Source organism: Lolium rigidum, chromosome 1, assembly GCF_022539505.1.
Source record: "Lolium rigidum isolate FL_2022 chromosome 1, APGP_CSIRO_Lrig_0.1, whole genome shotgun sequence".
Lineage (NCBI taxonomy): Eukaryota > Viridiplantae > Streptophyta > Magnoliopsida > Poales > Poaceae > Lolium > Lolium rigidum.
This window is the reverse complement of record NC_061508.1, coordinates 321528773-321540537: the sequence shown is the minus strand read 5'-3', so window position 1 is coordinate 321540537 and position 11765 is coordinate 321528773. Positions and strand designations below refer to the sequence as shown.

General features: G+C 44.2%; 2 pseudogenes; one reads left to right on the top strand and one right to left on the bottom strand.

Annotated features, from left to right (window-relative positions):
* Nucleotides 1-454: 454 nt before the first annotated feature.
* On the top strand, nt 455-5045 carry LOC124662141 (annotated as a pseudogene).
* Nucleotides 5046-9633: 4588 nt separating this feature from the next.
* LOC124662131 lies at nt 9634-10842 on the bottom strand (annotated as a pseudogene).
* Nucleotides 10843-11765: the final 923 nt, after the last annotated feature.

Genomic DNA, 11765 nt, shown 5'->3' with positions numbered 1-11765 from the left:
GCCAGAATATTTTGGCCGAAATTCGATGAGTCATCGGCGAAATGTGCTGGTGGGAGGTGATGTTTTTTCCAACTGCCAGCGCGTTGACCATATACAAATTGGCATGTAAAATGCCTCCAAAACTTATATATATATATAGATCGCGGGCTAACATTCGTGCCCTGCAAGTGTAAGAATATTTACAGGTTTGATCATTTTAATGCGTCAAGTTAGCAAAAAAAAAAAAAATCTTGTGAATCCTCACGCTAGCGTGCCAATTTACGGGTTTGACCAATTTAAAATTAAAGAGTCTGCTAGGGATGGTCTTGTACAAGTTGTTCCTGGGTTTGTGGATTGGGGTTTCTGTTGTGCACACAAGTGAGGCAGGAGAAGCGGCAGAGGCGGCGTCGGCGGAGTCGCCAAGCCATGTGAGAGAGGAGAACTGGAGAAGCGAGACCAACTCCTCCGCCTCCCCATCGTGCTCGCCATGGACGCCTCGCCGTACTCTGGTCTGCGCCTTATCCCGCGAACCGCCCCTTCTCCCCACTCTGCTTGCTTTTGTGGCTAGCTTTTTTCTGGGGCATTTTCTTCTGCATATGGATGCGTTTTCTTAGGTCTCGATTCACCGATCTGCGACCCGGGCGGCCGATTCACTGCGTGCTGTTTTTGTTTTGGGGTGGTCTGGTTGCGATTCAATCCTTTAGAGCCCGTCAATCGTGTTTTATCATACCTGCTCGGCTGCTCCTCCCCTGTTCGGTCGCGGATTGTAGGCCATGGCAATATGGCATCATCATGGTTCCTATGCTGTCTAGGGTGCAATGCACGCCTGTATTTTTACTGGCTGGTCGCTAGTTCAGAAGCTTGTCTGTAGTAAATAGTGATTACCTTGCCGAAGATGAGCAAGAACCATAAATGTTTCTTTTCCCCTCAATGTTGTATGTTTAAGTTCGTGTACACGTGGTTACCATTGCTGCATTGTATTTTCTTTGCTTTGTGTGGATGACATTCTGCCCTCACTCTGCTTGGTGCTGGGAATGGGGTAGATAAGTTATGGCTGCTACTGTCAGTGTCCCGTTTAAGAAGGGGTAAGGTTTGCAGCATACACATCGAGTTTCCATGACGCGTTAGAAGGTATGGCAGAAGAATTTAACTGGTGAATGGTTGGTGGATTTACCCAGCACATGATTTTGATGAATATGATTTCCACCCGCATTTGTGGTGAAATGCCACCCTTTTCTTTTCGGTTGGTGTAAAAAAACTCGAAATATTGCACACCAAGGGCACGCTCTCCTAGTTTAACCTGTAGCATCTTCTGTACACGAATATCATACTTTATCAGATAATAAAAAGTGCAGGGAGGAGTAGTACTGATTTCCGACTTTATGTGTTATTGTGAGACATTCTTTCTAAATCCAGTTTATATGTATCTAGTGTACTTCCATTTCGGGCGGTTATCCTTTTCTTCACCATTTGTGTGAGAACACAATGTTGGTTGCCACTCTACCATACTGTGAGAATGCTCTGATTCTCCGTGAGCACTGACTGTACCCTTCTGGTTCTCCAGGGTTGATTGCTGATCCAACAAAATGCCGTTTGCTGAGTGTCGATGCAAAGAGGAAATTTGTCCGTGAATTGTCAAAATGTCCAGATAGGGCACTTGTACTGCTGCATGAATTGAAACGCCGTGATATTATACAGATTTTCTGTTCTGAATTATGCCAAAATAGAAAATATGAAGGGGTGTCAAAAAAGCGGATACTACACTATCTCTTCAATACTGTGAATGAGAAGTCATGTGGTCATGGGAATAGTAGGAAGAAGTCAGGCCCTGAGCGGAACTCAAGTGACATCCAGTTACCTTACAAAAGACAGAAAAAGATTATTGTTCAGGCACTTCCAGCTATTGGAAGTGCTCCAGTAACAGCTGGTGGTATACGTGCACCAACAAACAATGCACACCTTTGTGACAATTCAGCTTGTAGGGCCAGTCTTGTTACAGCAGATAAATTTTGCAAACGTTGCTCATGCTGTATTTGTTTTAAGTACGATGACAATAAGGATCCTAGCCTTTGGCTGTCCTGCAATTCAGACCAACTCTTGCAGGAAGAGTCATGTGGCTTTTCGTGCCACCTAGAGTGTGCATTCAGGGATGAAAGAGCTGGCATTCTGCAGAATGGGCAGTCAAAGAAACTTGATGGCGGTTATTACTGCACCCACTGTGGGAAACAAAATGATTTGCTTGGGTATTTTCTGAAACATTTTTCACTTACAATATTTTGTATGCTAATGGTAAATTAGCTAGTCTGTTTCAGTGCTTTGCTTCCAGTGTTGTTAGAAGCCTTATCGCATCAACGTTATTCTTCCAAATATCTCCATCATGATCCACTCATTTGGAATGGTTCAGCTTTTAGCCTTTCATGATAGTTAGGTTTTTTCCTGCTACTATACAATTACTGCTTTTCATTCTATGGTAGTTAAGAGAAATGAAAGAGGTGGGCCAAATTTTACTTTATTGCCCACAGTGTCCTCATTTTTTTCAGTGTGGTTTTATTTCCATCTTGTGTGATTAAATGAACTTGAGAGCTGAAGTTAGATTTGTTTTGCCTTGATTTTTCTAGTTTGATCAAAGTATAGTTAGTAAGGATTACCATGTATTTTGATTTTGCCAGGTGTTGGAAGAAGCAACTATTGGTAGCAAAAGATGCGCGGCAGTTGGATGTGTTGTGCCATCGGATATTTCTTAGCCATAAGATCCTCATATCCACTCAGAAGTACTTGGTCCTCCATGAGATCGTGGATACAGCATTGAAGAAGCTGGAGGGTGAGCTTGGTCCGATTACTGTCCTTCCAGACAAGGGCTGGGGAATTGTTGGTCGTCTTGCTGTAGGCACTGAAGTTCAGAGGCTTTGTACCCGTGCTATAGAGACTCTGGAATCTATGTTAAATGGTGCGTTAACTGCTGATTCGCAAATTCAGAGTAAGTTTCCACCTTTTCCCTTTTTTTAATCATCATACACCTCTAATTGCTATGAATGTTTATGCATAACTTGTAATTGAGATTCTCTTATGGTACCATCAGAATTCATAAAGCTTGAGGATATATCCCGTGTTGCTGTAGTTTTTTGACTTGGATGTATGCCCCATGCTCTCTTGAGGTTTAACTGGCTTTAACTTGTGGCACCGAAAGGCTAGTGATGAAGATTATCCTTCAAACCTAACAGGCTTAAGAGTTAATACCGATGCCATAAAAAATGTTTTTTTGGGGGTGGGGGGGGGTGGGGGGGTTTATCTTACCTGCACTTTGCTTGTTCCTCCCCTGTTCAGTCGCGGATTCTAGGCCATCATGGTTTCTATGCTGTCTAGGGTGCAATGCGCTCGTGACTGACTGGTCGCTGGTTATAGTCTTGTCTGTAGTGAACTAGTGATTTGCCTTGGTCAAGATGAGCAGTAACCAGAAATGTTGCTTTTTTTCTCCAATGTTGTACGTTACATGTGGTTACTGTTGCTGCATTGTGTTTCTTTGCTTTGGGTGGATGGCATTGTGCCTTCACTCTGCTTTGTGCCGGGAATGGGGTAGATGATTTATGGCTGTTACTGCCAGTGCCCCGTTTAAGAAGGGGTAAGGTCTGCAGGGTACACGTCGGGTTTCCATGATGCGTTAGAAGGTATCTCAGAAGAATTTTACTGGTGAATGGATGGTGGATTTACCCAGCACATGATTCGATGAGTATGATTTCCACCAGCATTTGTGGTTAAATGCCACCCTTTTCTTCTCAGCTGGTGTACAAAACTCGAAATATTGCACACCAAGGACATGCTCTCCTAGTTTACGTTGTAGCATCTTCCGTACAACAATATCATATCAGATGATAAAAAGTGCAGGGAGGGGGTAGTACTGATTGCCGACTTTATGTGTTATTGTGAGACATTCTTTCTAAATCCAGTTTATATGTATCTAGTGTACTTCCATTTTGGGCAATTATCTATTATATTTTGGAAATAGACCTGCAAATACTTATAACGTTTCTTTCCTTCACCATTTGTGTGAGAACATAATGTTGGTTGTCACTCTACCATACTGTGAGAATGCTCTGATTTTCCGTGAGCAGTGACTGTACCCTTCTGGTTCTCCGAGATTGATTGCTGATCCAGCGAAATGCCGTTTGCTGAGTGTCGATGCAAAGAGGGAATTTGTCTCGTGAATTGTCAAAATGTCCAGATAAAGCACTTGAACTGCTGCATGAATGGACTACCTGTGGTATTATACAGATTTTTGTTCTCAATTATGCAAAGATGGAAAATATGTAGGGATGTCAAAACAACAGATACTAAATTATCTCTTCAATGCTGTGAATGAGAAGTCATGTGGTCATGGGAAAAGTATGAAGAAGCCAGGCCCTGAGCCGAACTCAAGTGAGATCCAGTTACCTTACAAAACACTGAAAAAGATTGTTGTTCCAGCACTTCCAGTTATTGCAAGCGCTCCAGGGTGTTTGTCAGGCAAAAGCACATCAGGGAGAATCGAGGATGGTGGGCACAAGGATGGACCTTCAGAACCTAGCACATCTGATCAAGTAACGTCTCTTCCGAAGTCCTTAAACTTGGTGCCTCACAAGCAGGGGATTTTATTGGAGAAAGCACCTGGTTCACTGGCTCCCAGAATAGGGAATGGTATCGAATTGGGTGATAGCATTATTGGAACAGGTTCTAGATCTAGCAATGATGACCATGTTCCTCATCCTGGCCCTTTGAAACCTAGAATAGAACCATGGAGTCCATCAAGCAGTAACCCCTCAGGGAAACCCGATGACATTGAGCAAACTGATGAAAATGCTTACCTGTTATGTGTCAAGGTGATCAGGCAGCTGGAATGCGAGGGTCATGTCGATGTCCACTTCAGAGTGAAGTTCTTGACATGGCTAAGCCTACAGGCGACTCAGCGGGAAAAGGAAATAGTTAGCGTGTTTGTGGAGACTTTCACTGACGATCTCACAAGCCTTGCCAGCCAGCTACGGGACACCTTCTCGGAGGCAATCTACAGCAAGAAGCCGCCTATGGCACCATAGTCTCTGCATGAAACTTTACCACTGACAATAGAGTTTTTTTTGTGTGACCGAAATGGGGAGTTTTTGGCACCAATCCTACTTAGGATATATTACTGGTCATGTACCTTATTACTGATCATGGCATCAAATTCTCAGTGGAACATTATCCACTCTAGTAGTTTGTTTTGTTAACTTTCCGCCTGCAGCTGGAAGTTCAACATCTTAACCAGTATGAAGCATCAGGAAATTTGCAATCCAGAATAGCGTTATTTTGAGATCCTAATGTTTATGCAAGTGTGCGCAACTACATATCTTAACTCAAGTGCTGTGCTTTCATCTTCATAAAAATCTCAAGTTTTATGCTTTCTGCTTGTCAAGTTGAAAGTTTGATGATTCTCAAGTTGAATGTGCTGGGTAATAATCAGTTTTGGTTTGCCATCTATCATCTAGGACACTTGATTGATCCAGCGTGAAATTCTAAGATCCCTATCTCTGAATACAGTAGAAAATAGGAACAATAATACTCCGTACGAAGATATCATATCGTAGCACCACATAGTGCAAGACTGTTTCTGGATCAAACCACCTATGGTCAAGCAAAGAAATGAAATGAATAGAAAAACTGAAAAGAGTTGTCTTTTTTATTTGTAGGGACATGGGGAATAACTGGTCCCATATATGGGTACTCCCTGCTAAAACTTGCTAGGATAGCAACGGCAAAAGTTGGAACATTATACATTTATATATTTCAATTTAGATGACAGTACAACACAAACATGTTCATTCACTCACAAAACTTAACTTAATATCTGCAATCTGTGTACACTATCTCAGCCATTTACTCAAGAGCTCTTTTACGGTGATTGACACGGAACCTTGGCTCCGTTCCGGTTCCGTCAATTCAGAATTTTTGTGACCGCTGATTAAAACGAGTTGTAAGTATTATGATGCTTTCAATTAGAAACCGTACATGCTAGCGGTCGTTTGACTCTCATAGATAAAAAAAATTCTCCAAGTCAAAATAGAAATTTCCTCTCCCTGCCTAACCAGGACGAGCGAACTCCTGCTCGCCGCCGCCGCCGCCGCATCCTCTTGCCAGCCGCCCCATCATCCCTCCACCGTCCCTCCTTCCCGTCGCCGCCGCATCACCCCTCCTCCGTATCCCCCTCCCGCTGCCTCACTCCTGTGATCCACCCGCCGTAGCCAGGTGGTACGACGCCCTCTCCTCATCACGCCGGATCATGGCCGCCGCCGCTCTCTTCACCGGCGGGATCGGAGCCGCCATCCACAACATCAGTATCGTAGTCGGCCCTCGTCGCCCGCGGGATCGGACTCCACTGCATCAATTGGGAGGTCAGTTTACTGTGAAAATCTTAAAACATAATCTGTTTACGGTGAATCCACTGCATAATCTTGAAAAACTGTTTACTGCATAACGCAAATGCAAGCTATAAGCTGAATATCTCGTTCAGGCCTTCAGTTGGCAAAAGCGATATGCCATACACTGAAAAAATATCCTCTGGACATGTAGGCTTCAAATGATCTAGGAATTCATGTTGGGTAAAAAGGGTGCTTGTCCAGGCAGGCCGACTTGCTTATGCACATAGGAGAGGCTAACTTTCAACCAGAATAATAGAACCAGAAGAGACAAACCCATCTTACTAGGGAAAACTTTAAACATGCGCTTCAGTTAGGCCGCACTTAGTTTAGATCCTAAGTACTGTAGCTTTTATTCTGAACACATGGTTCAGTTACATGGATGCCAGCAACGGAGGCATTCACATAGTAGTCAGATTGATACCTTGCTAGACTGAGAGGTTCAGGTTAACATTGATTCAGAATCGTGCCTGTACAGGAAATGATTAACCTTAGTACATAACTCAATTAGAGGTAGAAAATCTGTCCAATTTTCTTTTGTGGGTGTCATTAATTATTGTTTCTGTTGTGTAGGACAACAAGCTGCGAGAGCAAACTCTACGACAGGTGCATTTGAATACATGTGATGGAAAAACTGATCGGAAAAGAGCAAAGGAGAAAACTTGTCCAGCAGAATATCCTCAAGTTGTGGAAAAGGCAGCAAACTTTGTAAATAATAAACTCTAAAGGTTACATCATAGTTATAGGAATGACCAGCGTTTTTTTAGATGATTAGGCCTTTTTCCATAATTACAAACACTCCCAGGATGAATTGCTGTTGGACAAAGAAGGAGGGACCTATTTCAATACTCCCGTAGAAGACCCTTCTGTCCTTTTGCGTGTTAAAGAAGACTACGATGATGTTAAAGAAGACTATGATGGTGCAGAACCCTCTGGAAACTCGATGGCAGCGATTAACATGATCAGATTTCCCAGTATATTTGATGCCGCAAAATCTGAAGGCGCAATGTTGAACATCTTCTAGTGTACTTATCTAGTCTACGTTTATATGCACTACACTACAACAGTGATTTGGTTTCAGAACATGAGGTTTACACTTCACAGTAGCATAAAAGATTATGCATTTTGATTTATGTAGCTTGAAGTGTGATTTCAGTAGATAGAAATGGTGCTGGTGGGGACAAAAGGATCTCTGCAGAATTTCGAAACATGATTGCAGCTGCTTTCTCATCATATGATCAAAGAGAACAGTGAGTGATGTGCTAATTAGTTGTATTATGTGTTCAACATAGCACCTTACTTCATATTTACTGATTAGCAACACGTTGTTCGTAGATCCAGTTGATGCAGATAGACCCCAGGAACAATGCAAACATCGCGTAGATGGCACGGGGCAGCCCAGCGTAGAAGCCAGCGGTGGCCGGTGGCGCATGTGTGTCAAGAGTTCAAGTGTAGCCTCCCGTGACTTCTCCACGTTCGCTCCGGGAGCTGCTCAACAAGACGGTCGCTGCTCAACAAGACTTTTCTGTTTGCACCCAATAAAGGATAGGCTAGTTTCGTATGTTACAGAAAAGTCTTGTGTTCAAGCACTTCATGTGTTTTTTCTATACGTGTAAACTTAGAGCATGTGCTACAAACTTGAGATGTTCTGACCTTGTTAGTACATATTAAGCATAAAAGGATAAAATAGATCGAATGGTTGCATGAAAATCTGGATGACTGCCATCAACAATTGTCTCCTCCTTGCCTCTCCTGATCATGTCTGCCTTTGCCGCCCTCGTTGCTCCAGCCGTAGTTGCCCTTGGTGCTCTAGTCACCGTCGCCAAGGGGTCACCAGGGAGAAACACCGCCCCGCCGCCCTGTCACCTCCTCGCCGGGGAGAAAATCTGGATGACTCTTCCAGCTGGATGTGCGAACACATGGCAAAATAAGACAACGGAAAAGGATTAGTAGCCAACGGAGACAAGCGTTGTATATATCAGATCGAGTACTAACTGAACTTCAAGCTAATTAGATTCCAAACTGCTTTCCGCGAAAAAAAACACGCAAAAAAAAAGATTTTAAACTGCTTTTATATTTGTGGAGATGAATAGAGGTCAACAAATACATCTGGAATTTCAGAAGTAAATTGCAGAAGCTAATTCTTCATATACTGCTGAACAGCTGTACTGTACTCTACCACGTAGAGTCATTCACCAAACACACTGAATATGTGAGGACCTGTCCAAAAAGGATCGGTTCAAAATACATTGGATCTAATTGTGCTCATATCTAAATCATGATTCGAGAAACGAAATTGGTTTAGGCCACTGTTAACGACAGCGAATTGGGGATGGCAGACAGCAAGCATGGAAAGAGGAAGTACAACAGCGGCTGGTGCGTCTCCCACCGGCGCGTGGGCGTCAGTGCGGCTTCCCCAGCTAGGTCCGCAATAGTGGCAGGGATATGGCGCTGCTTCAGTCCTGGGCGATAGGAAATGGAGGCGGGAGCTTGTTTGCGTGCAGCCTCGCTCGCGGCGGCGGAGGAATCACGTTGGGTCATGGGCAGGATGGAGGTTCCCTCGCATCGCGGGCAGGGTGTGGTAGGGGAAAAAGGAGAGGGGATACGTGATCGTTTTCAAGCAATTCATACAGAGCAAGAGGACCATACCGGATCTGAAGTTGTGGTGCCGCCCTCTCCTTCCTCACCTAGCTCCGCCATCGCCCTCGGTGCTCCAGCCGCTGCCATGCAGAGATCGCCGGGGAGAGATGCCGCTCCGTCTCCTTCTGGCCGTTCTCGATCCCGTCGGCCTCCGCCGCCCTCGGAGCTCTAGCCGTCGCCGCCCAGGGATCGTCGGAGGGAGGCCATGAGAGATTAAAAGAAGGGAGATAGAGACGAGAGGATGAATCGGTGAAACATGAGATGTGTGCAGATATGTTAATTGGTTGCTTTAAGATGTGTGCAGTCTTATCTGATGATTCATCCGTTTAAAAGGGCACTCGTTTTTTATAAAGTTCGTAAAATTTATCGGAGGTTCCGGTCCCACAGATTTTAGTTCCGGTCCTACATTTTTGGTTCCGTCAATTTGGTTCCATCTTTTTATTACCGTTGGATCGAGGTGGATGGATGGTTGTTAAAAATGCCAATCACTGTAAAACTTGTATTTACTCAAAACTAAACTTAATATCGCAGCTGTAAAGATCCTTACTAATGGCTTAGTTATGCTATATGATATTGAATTTTCATCATCATATCAAACCTCTGGGTCTAGAATGATTCGAACCCTAGTCGACATGGGAGCTGAACTTGTTATGGTTATGTCTATTGTCCTGCTTGTTTGGCCCATCTTCACCAGCACACCCAGCGCCGTAGGCTGCTTAGGATCCATCGGTAAGCTCATGCTTTCAGGTTCAGCTTTGCAGCAACATCTGTTATGGTGGGCCGATCTGCTGGATCTTCCTGAGCACAAAGCAGCGCCGCCTGAGCGCATCGCGTTATCTCAGTGATGCCACACCCGTTTCCTAACGCCGGATCCACAAGCTCATGTAGCCTTTGGTCCTTCCACGTATTCCAGGCCTGAAATGTTTTCAATACATTTGACGTCAAAGAATTGTAGGTAGCTTGAGTTATGCATATGGCCTAACTACAAAGATGATGATCATGTTGCTATGCTGAATCACATCTCGTACAAGATCACCAAGAGTATCCCCTCGGTTGTTGAGTATGGTATTCTTTCTTCCATTAATGATCACCAGAACCAAGACGCCGAAGCTGAACTCATCTGTCTTAAGTGAGATGGAACTATGTAAAGATTGATGTATAAGGCAGCTCCTACCTAGTTCACACAACCCTGCTTGTACGCTCTTCTGCTACGTCTGAACTCAGTGTTCTAACTGATCCAAAATCAGAGATCTTCGGGTCCATGTTATAGTCCAAGAGTATATTACTCGGTTTCAAGTCCCTATGGGCGATCCGTAAAATGGAGTCCTTTTGCAGGTAAACAAGCCCCCCTATTACCCCTTTGATTATCTTGAGTCGCTCAGTCTAGCACAGGCCCTTTTATTCTGTCTGTAAACGTTCAAATAATTATTGTCTCTTAGATAAAAATAAGTGCAACATATATTCTGCTCTGAACGAAACTACGGCAGTTACAAACTGAAACTAGAGCTACTGTAACCTTAAATTCAGCTGTTGGCGTTTTGAATTCCTGCACATATTTATTAGGTATTAAATGGTTTGGAGGTCTCTCCTGACAAGCAAAAGAAAGGGGAGAGTTATGTGACGAATCAGTTCGGCAATAGCAACTGGTGCTAAAAGGATATAATCCCTCCTTCCGTGAATAATTGTATGTTTTCTTTTTTTCAGAAGTTAATTTTTTTCTTCTTTCAAACTAACGGTGGCTGTGTACGTGGGAATTGCTCTCCTCCTTGGAGGCACCATTGTGGAGTTTCTCGACCTCCATCCTTGTATCATGTTCTTTGGATGAAAGCCTTGATCTGGTTGGTTCAGGCGAAGGGTGTCACCCTCGGGTTGCTTATCTTCTTTGGGGTGTCGTCTTGAAGACCTTGATCTCATCCGCACTTCTCGGTTTGGCTAGACGCAACATCATCGCGGTTTGACATGTGACCAACCGGCGATGCGAGAGTTCCGTGTGACGCCTTGTGTGACAATAATGGCGTTGATGAGCTCATCAACGGTCCGATCGCATCAAGACTTTGTTAGTCGGCTGCTCCAACTAGCCCGAGTCTCTTCGTGTTTGTCGTCCCTTGCTGTGAAGTCAGGGCTGATATGTTTTTCAAGTTTTTATAGTTGAGAGATGTACGATGAACTGCAAGGGGTGGTACGAGGAACTTCTTCGACACGGGTCTTCGCATCTCCTCTTCGGAGCTCATCATCAGAGTCGGAACTACATGTCTCTACGCAAGGAGTGACATGTTTACCATAGGACGCCTTGAGCTTCACGATGCCGCTACAACGAGATCTTTGGTGGTCGTTTATTCGGGGAAGTCGGAGTTGCTGCAGAGCCATAATGATGGTGGGAAACCTTGACGCATGCTCACTTTGGTGGTGTGTGTGCATCTTCGGGTAGCCAGGATGGTTGTGTGTGCCCTCGCGACGGTCGTGTTTCAGAATGGTTTTGGCTGGTTTTCCGCTAATAAACCGGCCATTCTATTCTTCTTCTTTATCAATGAAAATGACAAGTATTTTGCCTCGTTTCAATTTTTGTTGTCATTTTTGTCCAGTCATAAGACCAGCCTAGCTATGATTATCTAAGAATGGCAAGGGTGTTATAGCAAAATGGCTCGGTGCATTTTTGCTATGACAACCTTGGTCTGGGGTCCCTGAACATGAGGTTTGTGGCTTTGGGGTTTCTGTTCTGCACGG